The sequence below is a fragment of the Apium graveolens genome, chromosome 10, assembly GCF_009905375.1.
Source record: "Apium graveolens cultivar Ventura chromosome 10, ASM990537v1, whole genome shotgun sequence".
NCBI lineage: Eukaryota > Viridiplantae > Streptophyta > Magnoliopsida > Apiales > Apiaceae > Apium > Apium graveolens.
In genome coordinates this window covers 182,148,932-182,174,782 of record NC_133656.1, presented here as the reverse complement: position 1 = coordinate 182,174,782, position 25,851 = coordinate 182,148,932, and the positions used below count along the sequence as shown (strand labels likewise).

The 25,851-nt window shown below is 32.4% G+C and overlaps 1 long non-coding RNA gene and 1 pseudogene across 4 annotated transcripts; both read left to right on the top strand.

The window, feature by feature from the left end:
- Window positions 1–25,851, top strand: part of LOC141691403 (uncharacterized) — a 508,513-nt pseudogene that overhangs the window by 57,229 nt on the left and 425,433 nt on the right.
- LOC141692517 (uncharacterized) lies at window positions 33–4,308 on the top strand. Of its 4 annotated transcripts, none has more exons than XR_012562842.1 (6): window positions 33–336; window positions 953–1,286; window positions 1,366–1,587; window positions 1,813–3,141; window positions 3,808–3,911; window positions 4,049–4,308. It is a non-coding gene; the product is annotated as an uncharacterized LOC141692517 (long non-coding RNA). The 4 variants fall into 4 exon arrangements; XR_012562841.1 differs by having other exon boundaries at window positions 1,001–1,286; window positions 4,049–4,307; XR_012562843.1 differs by lacking the exon at window positions 953–1,286 and having other exon boundaries at window positions 4,049–4,306.

Genomic DNA, 25,851 nt, shown 5'->3' with positions numbered 1-25,851 from the left:
TTAATTATTTTGTCCAAAAGTAAATCTAAAAACTAAACCCGCTCAATACTCTCTCTGTCAAAAGTCTCTCTCTCTCTCTCTTAAAGCTCTCTCTCTCTCTCTTGTCAAACACACACACAAAACATGCCGGTTTCAGAGCTCGGAGTTTTAGGTTTCTACGCTTGGAGTCTTCTCGGTTGGGTTTGAGCAAATTAGGGTTCTAGTAGTTAGGGGCTTGGAGCGGATTACAGTTTTAGGGTTCAAAAAATCGGGTTTCTTCTCAATCGGGTTTAGCGCTTGTAATTATGGTCTTCTTTTTGAGCTTATAGTTTGGGGCTTTATTCAACATTTGTTCAGGTATGCCTTCTTTTCTTGTCTGCTTTTAGTTCATGTTTAAGGGTTTGTCTGCTTTTAGTTCATGTTTAAGGGGTTGTATTATTTTCAATTTAGTCTGTGGTTTGTCTGCTTTACAATTGTATTATTCATTTAATACTTGCATATATGTCAACAATTTTATGTCATTTTAGCTTCTTGAAACCCTAATTGTAATATTGAACAAGTTTGTTTTTGTATAGTTTTTCGTGTTTATTATGATTGAATTTGGTTCTTGATTTTGTGTATATGTACATATTGGCAGTACTCTGTATAAGTCTCGTAGATTGGATTGTGTGTGAAAAATTGGGGCAAGTGTAGGAATTTTTTATTTAGATGGCCTCTTTAGATGGGTAGTTGCATATTAGTGGTTTAGTTTTCGAATATTTAGATATGACTATAAGAGAAAGTCCAATTATAGATGCAAGATTACTATTTTCTAAAAAGTTCTTATTTTGAAACTTTTTCCTGCACAGATAAGCCAAATAATCTCAAAAAATAATGCCATTTAAATTTGATATGCCTATGGTTAATTGATTACATCAACTCTGAGCTTTTATAGTTGAGGATTTAAACTTGAATGTTGTTGATTCTCTTCAAGGAATTCCTTATTTGGCAATTGGTAAACATCTTTGTGTGCCGGCAACAGGTAATTGATTTGCAGATTGCAGTTAACAGTGTTGAAATTCCATTATTTAAACGGGCACAAATTTTTTAAGCAATTTACTGATGTCAAAATAAGTACCGATGATATATAGATAGAACATTCACAAGTGATAACAAACTGTGAGCATCATTGTGTTTCATGAAAGTTCGATGAATTTGTGTAATGGGATCATTCCAACTTCACAAACATTCCCTCGACGTCCAATCTGTAAAGATATATGTTAAAATTACTAATTACTGCTTCCTGATGAAGTACTACTATCTGAGAAGTAAGTGATCTCGAAGAAGCAATTTCCTTCATTAGAAGTTTTGTAATCTTATTAATATTACTATATCATTGTGATGTAGGTTCCAGTTTCTGTTGGTGTATCTTTGTATGAAGCAGTTAGTCTGTATACTGGATGAAGGGTAATTGCATTCAACGGACAGTCTGGAACCAATGTTCGAGCTAGCCAGCTAATTATATATTATTCTTTTGGTGTGCTGGCTAGTGTTGTTGGGGGGCTACTTGGCCTTGGTGGAGGATTTATAATAGGCCCATTATTTTTGGAGTTTAGAATTCCTTCACAAGTGAGTTTTTACGCATTCACCATCTTCCTAAGCTTTCCTAAGTTTAAAATATGATAGCAGCTCTTATATCTGCTCTCCACAGTTGTTTATTACTATACCTAAGCTTTCCTAAGTTTAAAATATGCCCTCCTTTACAACTGAAGTTTACGAAATCAAAATTCCAAATTCATTTCTCAGTTCTCCGGTAATAGGTAATTGTTTGTGATTTTTATGTTCTTTCCACAGGTTACTTCTGCGGAAAAGTAATGTACATCATCATCTGCCAAGTACACCACTGATTCCTCGTGTGTAGGTGCTTAAATATCAGCCATGGTATTTTAGCAGTACCTGTGTAGCAATGAAGCAGATGATAATGTATTTCAGGGAAGTAACTAACTTTTTTATTTCATATTTTTAGTATCTTATTATCACCCTGTTTAGCAAGAGGAGGACTAGAAATAAAAAGGCAGTCTTCATAAAATTCTTTTTAGGCTCTAACTAGTCTTTCCATATGGGGGATGATGTAAACAAAAGTCAATACTACTTTTCAAAGTTCTGAGAGATATCAAGTCATCCTCGAGAAAACAAAAAATAAATTTACAAAATCTGCACTATAAATATTTTATTTCTTAGCAGAAAATGACAGTTGCTACTTAACTTGACAAGTCTTGATTAGGCACTGGATTAACCATAAAGTTTATATATATTGGAGTAATATATTACCATAATGAGTACTAGTGAAATGATATTAGTGCGGATAATCTAGTTGATGCCACCCAGTGTAACAAGTATTGACTACATTCATTTAACACAGATTTAAGTTATTACTATCAGCAGAGAGTCTAATCGAACTTGCTTGATTGCGAACATGAATGAGTTAAATAGATTATCACCTATATTACTTACTACTACAGTAAAATCGATTATCACAAAATATTCTAGTAACCTTAGACAATGGGAAGTCACAAGTGCTACTGCTACTTTTGGAATGATGTTCTACTTATTTATGTCTGTTGTAGAATACTACCTTCTAAGTCGTTTTCCTGTTCCTTATGGTAAGTGCATCCATCTGATAACCTTTTCCCCAGATAAGTCAGAAACATTGTAATAAGTCACTAACAAGAATATAGGTTAAAATCACTAATTGTTGCTTCCTGATTTATAATATTATATTTTTTGGATCACTTACTTCTGATTAAACTGGTCCTTAAGTGTTAGTATGAACTTTGTTTTTACTTCGTGCTCAGGGGAACTATTGCGATCAACGTACACCAAATACAGGGAAAGGCCGTGACCTTCATATTCGAAGTTGCCATTAGGACAGAGCCAGAGTTTTTTGCACAGAATAGAAAAATAAATCACCTATAAGACAACTGTTAGAAATTGAGTTAATTTGATGATGCCAAAATGTAGTTCTTGTGGAACATATATGTATGTAATTTTATGATGAATCATGGAATTGTGCTTTATTAACTTTTTTCTTGTATGTTTTTTGATTTTTTTCTGCAGATTGCATCATTATTGAAGATTCCATTTCTAGATGAAGAGCTTGGAAAGAACTCTATGCCGCGAAAGGTACAACTTGGTTAATGGTCAGAATTGATCTGTGGTTAATGTTATATATTTTGTTATCATCACTACTTTTGTACAATGTTCTAGTTTTATTGGTTTACCAAAAATTTGTAGCGTCATTGGTTGTATACTTGTATGTATATAATTAAGTAGAGTTATGTGACAAGAAAGACCCATTGAAGCTGAAAGGAAAAAAATTTCAAGTTAGCCATTAGATGTGAAATGTTGTATGAGTCAAAATGTTGGGTTTTAAGGCACATGTGTAAAATTAGAAGTGGTAGAAAACGAGAATGTTTCTGTTTTTATGTACAATATATTTGCACTTTTGAATGCTATTTTGGTGTCATTCTCCATTTGTACCCATTTTTGTTTTAATGTGTCATTTTTTTATTATAGTTTTTTGTTGAAATGACCTCTCCTACTCTTACCATCTTACTGAGTAGATTTAAGGTTTGTGTGCAACTATTTGGAGTCTTATATCTGTTGTGGCAGCAAGTATGTAACTCTATCTTACCCGTTTCATGTTGCACCTTCTCCCCCCAAAATTATTAATCATTGTCCATCTGAAATTGTTCATATGTCATCTTGGTGATGGAGACCATTGGACCTGAATTTCGTGTATATTGGCATCGATATGTAAAGTTAAACTTTTGATTACTTTCTGTGCAGGAAATTCTCGGGCATTATGGCAGAGGTGCTATTAAAAAACAAGGCTCAGCTAGCGATCGTTTGGATCTACTTTTATATATGGGTATCCAAATATTACATTCGAGGTGAATAAAAAAACAAAATTTCTTTCCATTATCTAAGTACTTAGCGTGTAGTCATAATTTTCCCTTTCAAGTTCTGTAATTTCATTTACGAGTTCTGGCTGGTTATATTAAACAATTTTTAATCTTCTTGGCCGTAGTTTTTCGTACATGATGCCATTAACAAGATTCTCAAAGGTGGAGGAAATGTTGAAGTTGCGAATAAACTGGATTATGGCAGCAAGGAGCACGGCCCGTCTCAGCCATAGTTCATGATGGAATTAATTAGAACTTTGATTATTTTGGTTACTTACAACTTCATATTTGTTGGGATGAATTTTACTTTTATCAACGGTTCCCAAGTTCAAATATGTATTCAAGTGTTAATGTTGCAAGTTGATTCAGATTTTATTACATTTCAAAAATTAACAAGTGCAACCAATTGATATGTTAATGTTGGCAAAAATAAGGAAAATTGTAACAATAAATGAAAGCATGTTACAATAGATACAAGAGTATTTTTAAAAAAAGTGTTACAATAAGCTACAAACCTTTTACCAAAAGAATTTAATTGTTGTAAAATATTATGTTACAATAGCAAAAAGGTGTTGCAAAAGAGTTTACTGTAACACTTTTGTAGTGTTATTAAAGGTTTACGTATGTTACGGTAGGTCTGCGGTTACACCTTTATTTTGTAACCATAGATACTTAAAGTGTAACCATAGGGGTTCCATTGTTACACTTAGAGCTATGTTACCAAAGGGTCAAAAAATATTACCATAGACCTCTATTGTAGCACGAGCAAATCCAACACCATGAAATTTTCAAAAAGTGTAACCATAGCCCAATTTTTTGCTTTAGGTAACACTTTTTGGCCATTTTACACTTTTTTTGGGGTGTTGCTAGAGGCCAAATATGGTGTAGTGTTGGTAAAAGAATTTCTCCTTCACATCTTGAGAAAGTTGAAGCTTTGAAGATCATCTATAGAAAGATAAATGATAATGATGTCAGAGAAGAGATTATGTACTTTTTCAGGGATGGTAAAATAAAGAGCTTTACGTTGCAGCAACTCTTAATGAAGACTGTGACAAAATTGAAATTATTCACTATCTTCTTAGAGTTGAGAACAGTGTCACAAGAAATTGGTCTTCTATGATACTTGAAGTCATCAGAAGAAGAGTCATGACAAAAGATGATAAATACAATGGTGATTATGTTCCTGAGTACAGAACTTATACTGGTCAAGAAATGAAGATGAAAAAGGGAGCTGCAGTGCTATAAGTTTTTCTCAGCAGTCCCCAGTTATCCTTCAGTCCTGATCATGAAGATGTCAGTTTAAGCTTCATATTGATTGGTGATCTTGAGATAAATAAAAGCTCAATTTCTAAGTTGATATCAACCATCTATCAGCTTGGAAAAGACACTGAAGAGAAGAGAGAGTTGAAAAAAAAGCTTGTCAAAGTCCTACGAGACGAGGAGGAAGAAAGATTGAAAAAATTTCTGGAAACAACTGTCAGTTATATGAAGATACTGAAGTAAGCTTTGCTCCTTGTACATTTTGTAGATTGGTTTTGGCATCATTGAGAAAGGAATTTATGCTTCATTACATTAAGCATAAATTGGGGGAGATTGTTACATATTGAATTCTCAATGATCAGAAGAAGCTCAGGATCTGGATGTTTGATGTCATCAGGATTTAACACATCATCAGCATTTGGATGTCATCAGTATTTGAAGACAGTCAGCTTAGAAGATTTGTTATGTTCCTTATATTGTGGAGTAGATATCTTTTACGTTTGAGTTATAGGACTTTATCTATTCAGTTGAAGATATGTATCAGTTTCAGTTAGCTTTTGATAATGCATATCTTAGATTTATTTGTTGTAGCTGTGTAGTATATAAACACAGTTTAGGTCATCTTTTAGTGTATCAATCTCGAGTATCATTCGACCTAGCAGCTCTCAAGAACATCAGTATTTCTTGAGAGAGTTTTGTAACAGCTTTTATCAGATTTATAAAAAGCTGTTATATTTTATTACTTGTTCGAAACATTTATACAATTGTATCCAACCCCCTTAAACAATTGTATCTTCATTGGGCAACATAGTGGTTAAGTGATTTGAGAAAAAACGCTTGAAATGAAAGAGAATGGTGAAAATTTACAGAAACTAGGTCAATTGAGATCTCGAAAGCGTAAAGAGGGGTTATGTCGAGATGTCTGGGTATTTATAGGGTAGAAATGTGACTTATCGATAAGTGAAGAATGAACGGTTGATATTTGCTTATAGAGAAGTCACATGACAAATAGAGAACTCATGTCGAGATGTCATTTTCCTGACTCTTATCGAGAACTAGATAGTGACTTATCGAGATGTTGTACAAATACCCAGTTTATCCTTATTAGACTAAATTATTCCAATATATTGTAGAACTCAACATAAAATTAGAATTGATTTTATATTAGAAGTATTTTACTGAAAAATTTATTGAATTAAATAATTTCAGTTCTGAGTTATTGACAAGTCTGAAATTTGAACAGTAGAGAACTCCATATCGATAAGTATATCGAGATCTCTAGGATACTTGTCTAGAAGTCATAAAAAGACTTATTGAGAAGTCCATCGAGAAGTCATGGAAAAGACTTACCGAGAACTCTATCGAGAAGTCATAAAATGACTTATCGACAAGTCATTTAGACTTATCGAGAACTCAGTTCTCTACATACTTTTGATATGCCTTATATCTATCTTATATTAATTTCACATATTAATGATGTGAACTAACATTCAGATAGTTTTTCTTAGAATTAGAAAAATTCCAAGTTGGATTTTATTTTGAAAGATAAATATACAGAGAATTCTAAAATATTTATAGATCATATTTCAGTTAATTTCTAATTAAATAAAATTAATTTTGATTTATCTGGAATTAATCTGCTACAACATGTTAGATGAGTTCTTGCCTTTAGGATGAACAATTGAGCATACCAATTTCGCATACAAGTCTAGGGAAAGTTGTTTCATCCAAAGGTTTAGTGAAAATGTTAGCTACCTGTTTTTATGTAGGAACAAAAATAAGCTCAATAGTACCATTTGTAACATGTTCTTCTCTAATAAAATGGTACCTTACATCAATGTGCTTAGTTCTAGAATGATTAACTAGATTAGCAATAATGGATATTGCACTAGTATTGTCACGCATGATTGGAATCTTTTATAACACTAGGCCATAATCCATCAGTTGGTTTCTAATCCAAAGCACTTGAACACAACAACTTCCAGCAACTATATATTCAGCTTCAGCTATAGAAATTGATACATATTGTTGTTTCTTACTATACCAAGATACAAGTCTTTGACCAAGAAATTAACAGCTTTCACTTGTACTTTTTCTGTCTACCCTACATCCAGCAAAATCTGCATCTGTGTATGCAACAGCTTCAAAACCAGTTCACTTAAATACCATAATCCCAAGTTATATATTCCCTTCAAATATCTGAAAATCCTCTTGACAACCATTAAGTGTGATTCTTTAGGATTTTCTTGAAATCTAGCACACAAACATGTGGTAAACATGATGTCTGGTCTACTTGCAGTTAAGTAAAGCAAAGATCCAATCATTCATCTATAACTTGATATGTCTACACTTTTCCATTTCTTATCTTCATCCAACTTGGTAGCTGTAGACATAGGAGTTGATGCAGGTGAACAGTCCATCATTCCAAATTTCTTCAAAAGATCTTTGACATGTTTGGTTTGACTGATAAATATTCCATCACATATATGGCTAACTTGAAGGCCAAGAAAGTAACTTAGTTCCCCCATCATGCTCATCTCATATTCACTCTGCATGAGTCTTGAAAATCTTTGACATAGTTTTTCATTATTAGAACTAAAAATGATATAATTTACATAAATTTGAACTAGGATGATGTCATCACCATCTTGCTTGTAGAATAAAGTCTTGTCAATTGTGTCTCTAGTGAATCCATGTTTGAGCAGAAATTCTGATAGTGTGTCATACCATGCTTTAGGTACTTTCTTCAACCCATAGAGAGCCTTCAAAAGTTTGTAGACGTAATTTGGAAATTCTGGATCTTCAAAGCCAGGTGGCTTGCACATAGAATTTTTCTTCCAATTCACCATTAAGGAATGAACTTTTCACATCCACTGATGCACCTTAAAATTAGTGTAACACCCCCAAATCCGGGGTCGGGGATCCGGGTTGTCACGAGTTCCATTTCCCTTAATAACACCCAATCTTAATAAACAATCAACTACTCTGTACTATGACCCCATAATAAATACACACACCACAAGTTATAGTCTCAGAGATGAATATCCAAAAATAACACGAGTCATTTTATTCCAAAATTATATGTCATTACACCTTAAAAGGGTTTCTGAATAAATTTACATTTCTTTACCATTATTACAATTGATAGAGATACATAAGTCTGGTACATCAAAAGTTGAAAGCCTAGCCTATTGGTAGCTCCTACCTCAGCTACAGCGACATCAACGCCTATAGGAAACTGCGGAACGTTTCCTATCCGCTCGCGAATTGGGAGCTTAGTCATGTTCATCTTGTCTATCTGATGTTGTGTGATGAAAGAAGAAAGCAAGGGTGAGCAACAAGCCCACCAAAATAATATGTATACTGATTAACAATATATGAGCATACTCATAGTACTCATGAAAGTCTTGGTCAAAAGAAATGAACCAAGCTGATATATTAACGCGACCAAGTCGCAAAAATATTCAGTATATATATATATACATATATATATACTTTTCACAATCTTTGAAATCCTCTGACATGTATAATATACACAGAGTTTCAGTTTATAACTGTATAAAAATATCGTTTCAAGGTGATCTCATATATCTAACCTTGTCTCAACGTTTTTATGAAAATCTTTGTTATGCATAAGATAATCATTTACTAGATATAAGTTTAAAAGATGAAGTTACAAGATACTCCAATATACTTATATCTTTTCCAAATACTACTTGAACTACCACCGTTCAAGTTATAATGAGCTTTCAACAGTTCATCACATATATGAGACTACAAGACAAGATTTGAATAGATTAAATCTTTGAATATCATTATAAATAATGAAGTTACGAGATACTTCATCAAGTCCCGATATATATATACACCTATATATATACATACATTTCCTGAAAGCCTCTGTCATGTAAAGTATGAACAGAATTGCAATATCCAATAAATTTGGAAAGGAAAGAATTTTGGCATAAACCTGATATCTTGCTGATCAGGCAAAGATACCAATAAGTAACCTTTTCTACTAGTAGATGGACGAATTCCCCACTGGTCATCACCCTGGTCACAATAGAACCTTATGCTGGACTGCCACTCAGCCACTTACGCATTTAATGGACTCCCACTGAGCCACTTACACTATCATGGACGCCCACTGATCCCATGTTGCTTATGCCGACTCGATAGATGGACTTACTTCCCGAACGTTGGGTAAGTAATCAATTCATTTACCAAAACAGCAACCTCGTTGCGAATATAAAATACACCACAGAGCCGGATCCCTCAGGATTTGAGCGAGTATTTAAATCCCCTTTAAAAGGAAGATCTTAAATATAAAAATGAGTTTTGGGATCCGCTCTAACTTTTAAAAATCATTTTGAAGACTCGAAAACACTTTAAAGAGTGTTTGGAGTAATGCTGATTTAATGAAGTAAATCAGTCCCAATATATTTAGAAAATATCTGAATATTATTATTTAAATAATATTCCCATAAAGAATAATCTTTACACAAATAATTGAAGTAGAAGTTGTAAGACTTATACTTGAAATGAGTATTAAATAACCAAAGATATACTTATATGAAAGTACTATCTTTATTTGAATAATCAAAAATAAGTTTGATTATCGACACCTTATTGTTTAATAAAATAAAGAATATATTTCAGTAAATAATCGGAGTCATAGATCCTCAAATGAATATTCAAATAATATTCAATAAATAATATAAACTGAGTCCTAAACCCTCGAATGAATATTCGAATAATATTCATTAAATAAAATAAAAGGAGTCATAAGTCCTCGAGTGAATATTCAAGTAATATTCATTAAATAAAATAAAAGGAGTCATAAATCCTCGAATGAATATTCAAGTAATATTCATTAAATAAAATAAAATGAGTCATAAATCCTCGAGTGAATATTCAAGTAATATTCATTAAATAAAATAAAAGGAGTCATAAATCCTCGAATGAATATTCAAGTAATATTCATTAAATAAAATAAAAGGAGTCATAAATCCTCGAATGAATATTCAAGTAATATTCATTAATTAATATAAAGTTATCGAATAAACCTTATTCGATTAATAGTTTTAAAAACTATTCATATATATATATATATATAATACTCGGGAGCCTCGCCTCCCGGTTTTAGAAAAAGTTCACCTTTGGATCCAAGGGTATATTCAAATACCGCTTATCTCTAGCATAGGTATTATCAACTGAATCAACAGATATATATAAATCAAGAATACGAAACAGGCATGCATATATACCATATCACATGCTACAATATATCGCAAGAATATGCTAATAACAAATATGCATTTATCGCATGATCATTCATATACACATATACATCACAACAACAGTTATACGGGTAGAAAACTTGCCTGAGCGACTGGGGGTTATAAATGGTTTGGGACGAGTCTGGTAACCTATAAACAACATGTAAGTTGGAATTAAACCAAAGTCACTTGTAAATCTATACTTTAACCAAATTAGACTCTAACGCTCGTTTTTCGCTTACTGATTCTCTTAAGTCGCTCGAGTACCCTCGGCTCCACTATTTTTAATAAATTAGCCATTAAGAGTTTTAAGGCAATTCTTTCACGAGCACCTTACCAACTGCCTAATCCACTTTACATAAATATTTCATATCCCAAATAGTCATTTAAAGTCCTTAACCAAGGTTTCAAAGTAAGGCGAGGGGTAATGGTTCGGTCGCGAAACGCCGTTACATAAAACGGTCGTTTCTCCTAAACCGTACATCGGAATCAAACGAACCACATATCAAAACGAAGCTCGTAACATGAACTATATAAACATGGCAATGGTCAAAACCTAGCAGTGAGTTCCCGGGTCCTAATGTTAAGAACAAAAACAGCCTAAAGTAAATCGGATATTACGACGACTATGTTTACGCGATTTCCCAATTTTATACCATTCCAATTCAATCACCAATCAATCCCAATTCATTCATACAACCAACATCCATCCACACTACATCATAACAGCCCCAATCAACTCAATATTAACAATTATACTTATTCTTAAACTTGAATTTAAACTATACTTAAGTCCTTTAACCAAACCATAAGATTTCAACATTCAATTCACCACCATTCCAACCCAAACTCTAAACCAACAAGCATTAAGCTACTCTATTACCATAAAAACCAAAATCATCCTAATATACAAAGTAAAGCTAGGGTTTGGAGATGATATACCTTCCTTGAAGTGATGTGAGTAGCTAGGAAGCCTTAAGAAGCCTTGGGATGTCTTAGGGATGCTTGGATCTTAAAGGAAAAATAAGAAAAATTAAGTTAAAAATCTTGAAATCACTATTCATTATCTTCTTCATTGATTTCTTGGAGAATATTGTGAATGATTTGGAGGCTTAAACTCATAGGATAGCCATAACTATGCATAAGGAGTACTAGAGAATTATCTTACCAGTTTAGGAAGCTTGGAACTTGAATTTTGAAAATTCTTCTCTTTGAAATGGGAAAAAGCCGAGAACAATGTGGGAGAAATGACATGATTTTGTGTTTTTGATTTGCTTAGCTTAGCTTGGTTGTTTTTCTTTTGTTTTTGGTTAATTACCTTTCTAACCTTGAACTTTGTGTGGTTTTAAATCAACCACATCTCCTTCCCCTTATGTCATGCTTATGTCATGCTTATGATGTCATCATCCCTTACTTGCCCTCTTCTTATTGGTTGGATGACCTCATCATCCCTAACCTCCTTGATTAACTCCCTAATTGTTTGCCTAATGACCGCTGATCTGTTATACGATTCGCTTAACTTTCGTTCTCGTTTCTCGTTTGAGGGATCATACCCGGGATCTTATTACTTGGGTTTCCTAAACCTTTCTCAATACATTATATTCCTTTTATGATCCTCTCTTATAATCCTTTAATTTAAATCCTTTTTATCCTGTTACCTTATACTCAATTCTTTCCGTATCTAGTGGATTTCCGGGAAAAATCAAAGTGTTCGGAATTGGATTCTGACGATCTTTACATACACTTATATACCATATAGAGTACTAATAAAATCTCAGAATATCCATAAAAGAAACCCTACATAGTGTGGCATGAACAGTTTTCTTATTCAGCAAATCAGCAAAAACACTATTCATAAGGGTTACAAAAAGTTCAAAATTTTGAGGTTATTACAATTAGAATGTGCAGCAAATGCAAGGAAAATTCCTATTGCTTTAAGCCTTGCAACTGGAGCAAAAGTTTCATCATAATCAATTCTTTCTTCTTGTGAGTAAACTTTGATAACCAGTCTTACTTTGTTCCTTGTCACAATTCCATTTTCATCCATTTTATTCATGTACACCCATTTTGTTCCGATTATGCTTCTGTTTCTTGGTACAGGAACCAATTCCCAAACTTTTTTTTCAAACTGATTTAGCTCTTCTTACATAGCAGTTATCCCATCAGGATCTAATAGAGCTTCCTCAGTTTTCTTAGGCTCAATTTGAGACAGAAAGCATGCATGCAAGCATTCATTTATAGTGTCACTTCTAGTCATCACTCTAGCACTAGGGTCACCAATTATAGTATCTCCAGTATGACTCTTATCCCATTTTATGATGTGGTGATTTTGTTGACTAGAATTGTCCTCATTTTCTCCATTGTTGGCATGACTTGCAGAATCATCAACTCTTTCTCCCCCTCAGTTTGTGCCACCAAATTCAGGGTTGCTTCTTTCTTGAGATGAATTCTCATTGTCAGAATTCACAGGTTCACTTGATTCTTTCTCCACTCTACTATTTGTGTTGACTTCAGCTTCATCTTCAGAATTACTGTCAATATTGAGGTTTTAAAATTTTAAAGCTTCAGCTTCATTCTAATCAAGGCATTCCAAGCCTGGACACTTATCATTATCAAATGTCACATATGTGCTTTCCATGATTTTCTTCTGCTCTAGGATATAGACTCCATAAATTGTCCCTTATAATGAATATCCTAGAAAAATAACTTTAAATACTTTAGAGTCAAATTTTCCAGCATATTCAGAGTTGTCTTTTAGCACAAAGCACTTGCTTCCCAACACATGAAGATGCTTAACAGTAGGCTTCCTTTTTGATAAAATTGAGTAGGATGACTTGCCAATGTTTTTGTTAAGTAGATATATATTCTGAGTGTAACATGTTGTGTTAACATTTCTTTCCAAAAACTTGTTCGCAGATTGGCATCTTGTAGCATTGTCCTAGCAGCTTCAACTAAAGTCTTATTTTTCCATTCAACTACCCCATTTTGTTGAGGTGTTCTTGTAGCTGAGAACTCTTAAACAATGCCTTTATCCTTGTAGAAATCACTTAGAATTGCATTCCTAAATTATGTGCCATTGTCACTTCTCAATCTTTTGACACATTCTTGATCTTCAGCCTGCTTCTCAATTTTCTTTATATATTTAATGATGATGTGTGGAGTTTCATCTTTTGAATGCATAAACTCCACCCAAGTCTATCTTGATTAGTCATCCACCATCACCAATGCATATTTCTTTCTGGATATTGGCATGATATTTACAAGTCCAAATAAATCCATGTGGATAAGCTATAATGGAGCATTAATGGAATCCACAGCTTTGCTTTTGTGACTGAACCTCTTCATTTTACCTTTTTGACAAGCCTCATAAACTTCATTTTGAGCAAATTCCAAAGTTGTCATATCTCTTACTAATTCCTTTTTCACCAGAGTGTTGATTGCAAGTAAGAGAGCTTCATGTGCCTGAGTTTTCTTTGCTTATTAGATGCCTTGGTGTAGAAGCAATAACTTATGTCCTTGTTTGCTGAATTTAAATATGCAACAGACAGGCTTCCCTTCTATACTCCTTTCAGGCAATTTCACCATTTTCTTGCTTGTTATTGAGCAATCTTCTTTTTCAAAAATGACCTTAAAACCTTTGTCAGTAAATTGACTCATACTAAGAAGATTCACTTTAAGACTTGGACCAGTGCTACATCTCCAATGACAATATTTCCAGAAACCAACTTGACATATCCCATTGTGAATCCTTTGCTTTTGTCTCCAAAGGTCACCAATGGGACATCCATCTCCTCAAATTTAGCAAAGCTTTATCACCTGTCATATGTCTAGAACATCCATTGTCAATGATCCATACGACTTTATTCTTCTTTCCGTGCACACAATGAGATTCAAGTATATTTAGCTACCCATGTACTGTTGGCACTTTTTTCTTTTTCACAGAATTTGCAGAAGTAAAACTTGAACATTCAAAAGGTACATCATTCTTAGTTTGATCAAAATCTTCATCTTAAATCACAGATCTAAAGTTAACTTATTTAATATCTATTCTCAACTTATGACAACTTTTCATAACTTTCATGTTGCATGGAATGCAGTCAAACTTGTCACAGAAAGAATACGGGTCATCTATTTGTGCCTCATTGTATTTGCAGGCTCCATACTTTGGCTCACGAACAACCTCTTTACAAAGATGAGTTAGATGATTTGTTGAGCCACATTTTTGACACTGCTTTCTTGGAGCATCTGCAACATAGGCATAGTTGTTACTTTTGTTGACACCTATCTTCCCAATTATGTTATTCATTTTATTTTCAGTGTTATCATTCTTGATCTATTTTTTTGGTGTCTTGGCAGCTGAACTTACTATAGTCTTCTTCTCACATTCAGTGTTGAGAGTTGAATTTGCATCATTCTTTTCTTTATCTTCATCTGTATTTTCCTGCTTGATGACAAACTCCACTTTACTGAAGTTCACTTCACAAGTTTTGAACAAGGGTGCATTCATATTTTTAAGCATCACAAGAACATCTTGGTTCACACTATTCTTCCCTTTTTCAGCTTCAATTTTATTGTGAGAATTCACAGCATCGTAGTCCAAATCAATAGCTATGTTAGCACATGGTTTTTTTTCTCATGATACTAACCAATCAATTGAGATTCATTCTTGAATGATTTGAGCTTCAAATCAATTTTCTCAATTTTTATCTTAACATTGCTTCTACTTCTCTGGCACACTTAAGTTTGTTCTTGAGGTACTCATTTTCTTGTTTAACAGCTTCAAGACCAACAAGCTGCAGTTCTAGCTCCTGTTTCTCAGTCTGAAGTTTTTCATTAATTTTTGACACCATACTCACTTCCTCAGCTGCTTCCACCATGCTTGTATGAATGTGAAATATTTCTACACTCATCTTCTCAACAGTTTCCTTATATTGTACATCATTTGAATCAATGGTAGTTAGGATATGTACCTCATATTTAGATGCAGATGATTATCCTTATTCCAAAGCCATGAGAGTATAGTTTCATAATCTTCACCATCATCTTCATCATCTGTATCATCCCAACTTTTACCTTCAACAATATAAACTTTTCTCTTTTGCTTTCTCAGAAGTGCTTCATACTTAGCTTCCAGTTCCAAATAAGCCTTGTCTTTTTCCACCTTCTTTGGCTTCCTGCATTCTGTGGCAAAGTGACCAAGTTCATCACAGTTGTAGCACATTATCTTTGATCTGTCCACGCTGACTTGTAGCCACTTTTTCCATTTGCATTTAATTGAGTCTTTCCTTTCCAGTTGCTATTGTAGGATGTTTGGCCTTTATCCTTGAAATATCTAGACTTCTTGACTCTGTTATTTGAAAATATTCTTAATAGATAAGCTATAGATTGGTTCATTTCATCCAACTCATCAAGTGTATAGAACTCATCCTCTTTCAGCTCTAAAATGACTTATTTTAAGGTTCCTTATTTTTCAGTTCAACAACTTGAATAACTTGAGTTTGGGTTTGTATTTCATCTTCAGTCACTTTGTTATTATTTGCTACCAAGGCACTTGACATATCCACAACACGCCCTTGACTAGCTTTCAGTGACTTTTTCTGCATCATTTCCAGCTCATAGGTTTTGAGAATACCATACAACACCACCAAAGTTATTTTCCCTAAATCTCTTTCTTCTCTTATTACAGAGATCTTTTGTTCCAAGTGGTCAGGAAGAGTGAGCAAGAATTTCAGGTTAACTTCTTCATCTTCATAGTACTTCTCATGAAGCTGCAAATCATTTATCAATTTATTGAATTTCTCAAAAACCTCAGTTATCTCTTCTTTTGGTTTAGCTATGAAACCCTCATACTGTGACACAAATATTCTTCTGTAATTAAATCTCACTCATACTGTGACACCAATATTCTTCTCTAATTAAATCTCACCTCTTCTGTTCCTTCATACAAGATCTCTATCTTCACCCAGATTTGTTTAGCTGAATCACAATTGATAATGTTATTGTACATTACATTATCAAAAGACTCAATCAATATGGGTTGTAAGCCACTATCAAGAGCAACCTTTTGTTTCTCTGGTTCAGTGTAGGTAGATGGATCTTTAGGTATAAAGTGTGCAGAAATGACCATGTCTCCTTCTGTTGAATCAGGAGCCCTTTCCATTAGAGATGGCAAAAAAATCCGATCCGACGGATACCCGATCCAAAACCCGAAATTTTGGATTTACTGAACCCAATTTTTTGGATTTGGATTTGGATATGGATTTAATTTTTAAACCCGAAAATTTTTGGGTTTGGATATTAGGTATACCGATCCGAAATCCGAAACTCTATCTGAACCCGGTCCGAACCCGAAATCCGAAAAAAACCCGAATTATATATATATATATATATATTAATTATATATAATATTAGAATTTTATATATTACACATTATAATATTATAATATATATTAATAATATACATTATACATATTAGAACATATATTTTTATATTTATGTAAAAAAATAACTAATTATAAAGTTTAATTAAATATAATTATTCAATCATTTAAACGGGTGATAAGGTTTATAAAGTTAACAAAACATCTTTTAGTAATAAATCTAGAAAACTGGGTATCAATTGAGTTGATTTTTTAAATATTAGCTATACATATAATAACACAATTAATGATGTGGTGTAGTGGTTGAAGATGACACGTTAAAACTCTTTCTCTACAAGTCGCGTGTTCAATCCCAAGCACTTGCAATATCTTGCAATATCAATAATTATATAAATTTTTAGATTTCGGATTCAGATTCGGGTTTCGGGTGCAGGTATGAATATCCAATTCAAAAAAATTCGGGTTTCGGGTATACCCGAATCCGATCCGAAATCCGATGGATCGGGTTCGGGTATTCATTTTCGGGTATTTTTCGGGTTCGGGTTGGGTTCAGGTATGGATAAAATTTTCGGGTTTAGATATGAATTATGTAATACCCGATCCAATCCGACCCGATTGCCATCCCTACTTTCCAAAGCAATAAAGGGTCCATTTCTGAGAATTTCAATATACATTGGATTGGCCATCCTGATGAACAACATCATCTTCTTTTTCCATAAGGTGTAGTTTATCTTGTCAAAGACAGGAATCTTGATACTACTGATTTTCTGTGCACTCATATACTTTCAAGATCTTTATCTCTTTACTTTCAGATTTTGCTCTGATACTACTTGTTAGGTATGAAATGCAACACATGGGGTGAATGTATTTTCTTGAATTTTAATTAACTTGTGAAAGTGTTTGGCTATTTAGAACAAGACAGATGTATGAATTTGTAGAGATAAAGTACTAATGCAAAACACACAAGCAATTATAAAAAACTCACTTGATTTATTAAAATCAAATTTGTTTTGCTACAAATCTGTGTTTTAAGGATAAGAACTCAGGTACAATTCTTAAGAGAGAATACAATATTTTTCCTAGATCTGTTTTTTTACTCAACAAAGGACCCGGGACCTGCTTTATAGATCAACATGCATGGTATTACAAAACTTGCACTAAAATGGACTAACACAGTTTTGAAAGCTACTTTCTATAATTTTCATTTCTAGTGTTAGCAAATCTGTGCAGAATTTAATAGGTATATGACCCTCCTTTGTCTAGTGAATTTTTGCCCTTGATCTTGTATTCGTCAAGCTACATGTGTAGTCTTTCAAATTCAGTGTTAAAATTGTTTATTGACTGATAATCCTAAATCTTCAAGTTGTCTGCATTCTGAATTATGAAGTATTTTTTCGAGATCTCTTTTTGTTCTGTAGAGATGTCACATATCGATAAGTAAAGTGACTTATCGATATCTTGAGTTCTCTACATGTGTTAATAACCTGTCGGGGTCTCTAGTTCTTTACAAGTAGAATAACTTGACGATATCTCCGGTTTTTTACATAGGCTTTTGACTTGTCGATATCCCTAGTTCTCTACATGAAGATTTGACTTGTTGATATCTATAGATCTCTACATGAAGAAATGACTTATCGATATCTCTAGTTCTCTACATAGACTTTTTGACTTGTCGATATTTGATATCTCTACATGCATGTTGACTTATCGATATCTAGTGGGACTAATCTATAAGTCATTTTGGACATCTCGACATACTTCTCGATATTCCTTGATCCGTGACTTGTAGATATCTTACTTAAAATGTTTTTCCTTAAACTGTATTATTCAAATCCAAGTTGCTACACTTCTCTCTGAGGCATGATCAGGATTTGATCTTCTTCCAGAGTTTATTCCTTAGCTTGATGACTATTCACAGAAAAATCCTTCAGTCTAATCTTCTTAACATTTTTACAGACTCAAGTAACACAATTACAGAATATAAAATTAGATTATCATACAACTTATCCTTAGAGTTGTCAAGATGACTTAGTCTTATAATGTACAAACATATCTTACACAACATTACTGATCATTAAAAAAAATTATAATTACAATATAGTTTAAATAATCATATTAATTTATTAAAAATCAATTTAGAATTATACAAAATATATGAATCTAGAGGTGAAATAACGGTAAGAACAAATCAGAAGTAAAGCTATTGTTAATGTAATTTTATTTACAATTATTTTATAAAAAGTAAAAAAATTGTAATATACATGTGATAAATACATTATTTGCATTAGAATTATAATAAAAAGATTATAATAATATAATTTCAACAATTTTATTATTTCATTAAAAGATACTATAGAGTTATATAGAGTAATATCGAAAATAGGATTATCGAGCTGAAATAAAATTAGGAATAATTACAATACGATTTCAATAATCTAGTTATATTTCATTAAAAAAAATATAGAGTTGAATCAGAAATAGAATGATCGGAGTGAAACCAAAATATGGGTTGAACAAAAATAAGGTGACATAAAATTTGGGACTAGTTTAAAAAAGGGTTTCGCTTATAGGTACGATATTTGTGTTATAATTATAATAAGAAGATTATAATTATTGTATGATTTCCAAAATTTTATTGTTTCACTAAAATATACTATTGAGTCATATGGGAAATATGATTACAGGGTTGAAATCAATATAAGAATTGTAATTTAAAAACGGCCGGTAAAATAATATATATAGTATTATAAGTCATATATAAGTAAAAGAAAAAATAAAAATTATACATTTTGAGTTATAATGAAATTCATAAATTGATGAAACCAAAAAGAGCTGAAATCAAAGTACAACTTAAAAGCAGTATTCTGAAAAGCACATTAAGCGGCTGCCTAAGCGGCCGTTTAAGCGGAATTGGGCCATTAAGCACTTCGATTTTATACTAATCAGAAAATTAAGCATTTTTAAAGATTAAACGGCCTTATAAACGGATTAAGCGGTTATTAAGCGGATTAAATGGTCATTAAGCGGTCAAACCAATTTTGACTTGTCAAATTTTTAATTTTAAATATTAATATTTATTTTAATAAAACAATGATCTTGATTAAAAAATAAAAATATATAAGTTTTTAAGAAAAATTTATGTTTATATTCTTGATACTTTGTTTATTTTCATTATTTTAGTATTACACATATTATTATTATATATAAAATTTTAAATAAATATTATTTATCCGCTTACAGACCCGCTTAAAATTCCGCTTGAGTGTCCGCTTAACCGTTTAAGCGCTAGAAGGTCTTCCCGCCGTTTAGGACCGATTTGTGCTTTTTAGAACATTGCTTAAAAGAGTGTTTCATATATTAACAAAGGTTATCACTTATAATAAATAAAAAAATTATAATTATAATATGATTTCATAAAATTATATTATTTCACTAAAATATACAATTGAATCATATGAGAAATAAGATTACTGAGTTGAAATTAATATAAGAATTGCAATTAAAAAATGCGAAAAATAATACATATAATATTATAAGTCAATAGAAATTAAAGAAGAATATATGAGTGATATTTAGAAATCAAGAACTATAATAAAAAAAGAATTCTACTAATTATACTAAATCAAAACAGCTAAAAATAATATATTTTTAAATAGGAGTCTGTTATTGTATACATATTTTTATATGGAATTAGGATGGACCGGGTTTTGCTTGGAAATCTAAAAGTATAATTAAAATAGAAATCTAATAATTATATTAGAAATTAAAATTTAATTTCTATATGACTTATAATATTATATGTATTATTTTATCCATTTTTAATTATAATTCTTATATTGATTTAAACTCATTAATCTTATTTCTCATATGACTCAATAGTATATTTTAATGAAATAATAAAATTTTTGAAATCGTATTATAATTATAATATTTTTATTTATTATAATAAATAACATTTATTAATAAGTGAAACACTCTTTTAAGTGGTACTTTAGTTTCACCTCTTTTTTAATTTTTTTATCGTATGGAACCCACAGCCGCTATCTTTCGAGTGTGCACTGGGTAAACCCCGCAGGCTCACACAATAGCCTACAAACCACGTGAACCAAGATAAACCGCACTTAATCGACATGCTCTGATTCAGGAGGCATAATTATAAATTCTCTTACCGTGGGACGCGAACCTGTGACCAAGAGGATAATTATCCCCTATTTAACCAACTGAGGCAACCCTTGCGGGCAGTTTCACCTCTTTTTCGTCTCATCAACTTTTAATTTCACCCTTTTTAAAATTTCATTATAACTATAAATGTATAATTTTTATTCTTCTTTTACTTCTGTATGACTTATAATTTATATGTATCATTTTAACGGCCGTTTTTTAACTGCAGTTATTATTTTGATTTCAACTCAGTAATCATATTTTTCATATGATTCAGTAGTCTATTTTAATAAAATAATAATTTTTTTGAAATCATATAATAATTATAATTTTTTTTATTATGATCATAGCACAAATATCTTACCTTTATTAATATGTGAAATAATAAAATTGTTGAAATTATATTATTATAATCTTTATTATTATTATTCTAATGCTTATAATGTATTTATCACTTGTATATTAAATTTTTTTCATTTTTCTTAATATAATTGTAAATAAAAAAATAAAATTAACAATAACTTTAACTTTCGATTTGTTCTCACATTTAATTCACATGTTGATTCATATATAAATATATATATATATATCGTAGGTAACCCGCAGCCCTAACCTTTCGGGTGCGCACTGGGTAAACCCTACGGGCTCACGCTACAGTTCTAAATTGATTTTTAATAAATTAATATGATTATTAGAATTATATTGTAATTATAATTTTTTAATACTAAATTATATTGTAATAAATAATATATTTAGTTAATAATAGTGATGTATGATAAGAAAATACACAGATTACCCCGCTTTTAAAATCGGATGCCTGAAAATACATATTAGCGTGAAATAATGGTTAAAATACCGACCAACTTACATATACTAATATTATATTTGAAATATAGGCATGTTTCTTATGTGTGACCACATGCTATTTTAAATAATTAATTTAATAATGGTGGTTTGTAAATTACATAAACAAACTCATTCCATATAATTTACTCACCTACAACACTTGCATGACACTTCATAATACCAGTGATACTCAAAAATTCGATCGGGCCAGACTTTATTCCGACGTTAAAAAATCCGGTATTTTTAAAAACAGATTGGGGTGGACTTTTAAAAAATCGGATCGGCTCAAGCATCCTAAAAAATATAAAGCTCATTTTAGGCCTGGGGTTGGGTCGGATCGGGCCGAACCAGTTTTATCTGGGTTTTTTATCTATATATTAAATATTATTTTTATATTTTATAATTCGAATTATGAGTTTTTTAAATACTGAAAAATATAATATATTGATATATTAGAGAGAGTAGTTTAGACACCAAAATAAATAATTATTTTTTAATATAAATATATTTAATTATAATAATATAATTGTATTGTCCAAAATCTGGTATGGTCAACTAGTTATTAGAGTCAAACACAAAGTTGTTAGTTGTTATTGCTCTACGCATTCTTGATGCTCTAGACTGCCTAATTCATACATTCTATATATACGGGCCTAACCGGACTTTTAGCCGGACTTTTTTAGATCCGGACTTTGTTAAATCTGAGGTTTTATCCGAACTTTTCGAATTTCGGAACGGGCCGAATTTTCAAAAAAAAAAAGGCCCATTTAAGGCTCGCGAGCTGGGCTAAACCTGACCGGGTCTTTTTCCAAATCGAATTTTTCGAACTTTCTTCGAATCAAATCAAATTAAATTTTGGGTTTCGAATTTTTTGAACATCTCAACTTACTGCATTCATACATGATGTAAAAATATACATGAAATCCCTTGCATGAAAAGCCTAATTTTGTGTTTATTTTACTGGCATTCATCCATGATGTAAAAGTATACGTGAAATCCTTGCATACGAAGCCTAGTTTTGTGTTTATTTTACCGGAAACCTACATGTATTCAGTATTCCTTGATTTTTTTATAAATAGTGCGAGGTACATGTCCTTTTAGTAGTAGTATACCACAAAATCAAAAGTTGTTCCTTTTCACAAATACTCTTAGCCTAGATGCTAAGAAATAACTAGGCCAATATCTTTTGCAGCTAAAAATATCCACACACACAACACCAAGTCACCCACCCCAAAGACATGAATCATGACAAGGCTGTAAAATTCAAGTTATACTAACATGTCAATAATTTTAACATTGAAAGATATGATTGACCTTTTGTGTGGTATATTTTTTTATTTATAAATAGATAAAATGTTGAGTTTATTTTTGAAAAATAGGTTTTAAATTAACTAGCATTTATAAATGCACGAAGTTATTAAATTAGAGAAAGATAGGGAGCCTGTCATAAAAAAAGAGAGAGAAAAATAGGGTATCTCCTAAAGAATACAACCGTAAAATAGGGTATCTCCACTGAATGACGCAACACCATTTCGATAACTTGTGGGTAGTCTAATTTATTTAACTATCACAAGGCCTGAACTTTGTTACTCGGTTAGTGTGGTATCACAGTTTATGCAGCGTCCAACTTATAAACATTGGGATGCAGCCAAAAGGATTCTGCGATATATTAAAGGGACTCTGAATTATGGTTTGATATATAGAAGGTATGAAAAGATTAAACTAGCCGGGTACACAGACGCAGATTGGGCAGGAAACGTCGAAGACAGGCATTCAACCAGTGGATATTGTTTTAGTATTGGTTCGGCAATGGTGTCCTGGTGCAGTAAGAAACAACCAATTGTTGCTTTGTCGAGCACAGAAGCGGAGTATGTGGCAGCAAGCATGGCAGCGCAGGAATGTGTTTGGCTAAAAGGATTGATAAGGAGTATGCTTGGTGAATTTAATTATGCTGTGCAGCTTAAGTGCGATAATGAAAGTGCTATCAAACTTACTGCAAATCCAGTTTTTCATGGACGAACAAAGCACATTGAAGTTCGTTACCATTACATACGAGAGACGGTGCTTTAACATGAAGTTGAAGTGGAGAATGTATCAACTAATGAGCAAGTGGCCGATATTTTTACAAAGCCTCTGGGAAAGCCAAAGTTTGAATATCACAGGAGCTCACTTGGAGTTGTTGATCCTAAGTTTGCACTAAGGGGGAGTATTAAAAATAATTAGTGTAAATTAGTATTTCATTATTAGTTTTCTATTCTAAGTAGGAGTTGTTTACCAAGTCAATGCTAGTTATACTTGGATAAGTCTATTCCTAATTTTATGCACATGATTAGTGTGTAGGTTTGTTTAGAACGTTGAGAATAAGTGCTGTAGTGGAATATTTTTAGCACCCATTTAGTTTTAATTCTAGATATATATATATATATATTGTAGGTATGTGCTTATATTTTGTATTGAAGTGAATAAACAACAAACAGTTCTATTTTCTTAGTAGTGTGTTCTTCTTTAATTGTCTCTGTTTAGTTGTTACTAGTAGTCTGTTTCTATTTTATTTTATGGTATCAGAGACATCTTGAGTCATATACACTTGTCATTTATTTTCTTTTCGTCTATCAAGTACTTGTCTTGTTGGAAAAGATTATAAGATCAAAAGAAACAGTCTTGCTATGGAGGTGGTAAATGGAGGCAATGGTTCAGGTGTTAACAGTTCTGTTGAGAAGCTTGTCGGCACTAATTATAAGTACTAAAAAATGTGTCTGGAAGCTTATCTTCAGGGTCAGGACTTATGGGAGATTGGTACTGGAACAGAGAAGGAACCAGCGGACATCCCAGCTAATGTTGAACTACGGAGAAAATGGAAGATCAGATGTGGAAAGGCTTTTTTTGCTTTAAGAACTTCAATCGGAAAGGAATTTATTGAGCATGTTCGAGACGTCAACTCACCCAATGAGGTTTGGGATACACTCAAATGATTATTTTCGAAAAAGAATACCGCAAGATTGCAGTTGTTGGAGAACGAGTTAGCCATGCAAACACAAGGAGGTTTATCTATTTCTGAATATTTCTTAAAGGTTAAAAGTTTGTGTTGTGAAATATCAGAATTAGATGAGAATGAGAAGATCAGCGAGGCAACGATACGGCGGTTTCTTATACGAGGACTGAGGAAAGAGTACATTCCTTTCGTGACGTCCATTCAAGGTTGGGCTGTTCAGCCATCTGTTGAGGAATTGGAGAGTCTTCTCTCAAATTAAGAAGCTTTAGCAAAACAGATGGGCAGGTGCGTTGATACAGATTCAGCGCTCTTTATGAAAGGAAAGTTCTACAAAAAAAATATGCCACCTGGGAATAAAAATAATCAAGGAGATGTGAAATCCAGTGGTGAAAACTCCTAAAGTCGTAACCCTATCAAATATTATAGATGTGGGAAGATTGGGCATATTAAGAAGAATTGTAGAGTGAAGCTTTCTAAAGTAAATGTTGCCAGAGACGAGCCGAAGGAACAAAGTGAACCAAAGGAAGGGATAAAATGGGAGTAGTGCTTTACAGCGGAAATCAGGGACATTGCAAAGGGATCAACACCAGTTCAAGTTCTTTATAATCATTCACGTGACGCCAAGGATGGATTATTGACTCGGGTTGTTCTCAACATGTTACTGGAGATGAATCTGTATTTTCTAAATTGTGTAATCATGACGGTTAACGAGTCATCATCACGGCAGACAATTCTACGTATCCAGTAGCTAAAGAAGGGACTGTAGAGATCAACTCAGATGATACACATTTGGTGAAATTGGAAAATGTCTACCATGTTCCAGGTTTGCAAAGAAATTTAGTTTCTGTCTCTCAAATTACGAATTCTGGAAAGTATGTTTTGTTTGGACCCAATGATGTTAAGATTCTTGAAAATGTTAAGAATCTTGAGGCTAATGTTGTGTTCACCGGAGAAAAGAAAGATCTATGTTTGTAATGTCAGTGGGAGAAGCTTATGTAATGAAGACAAGC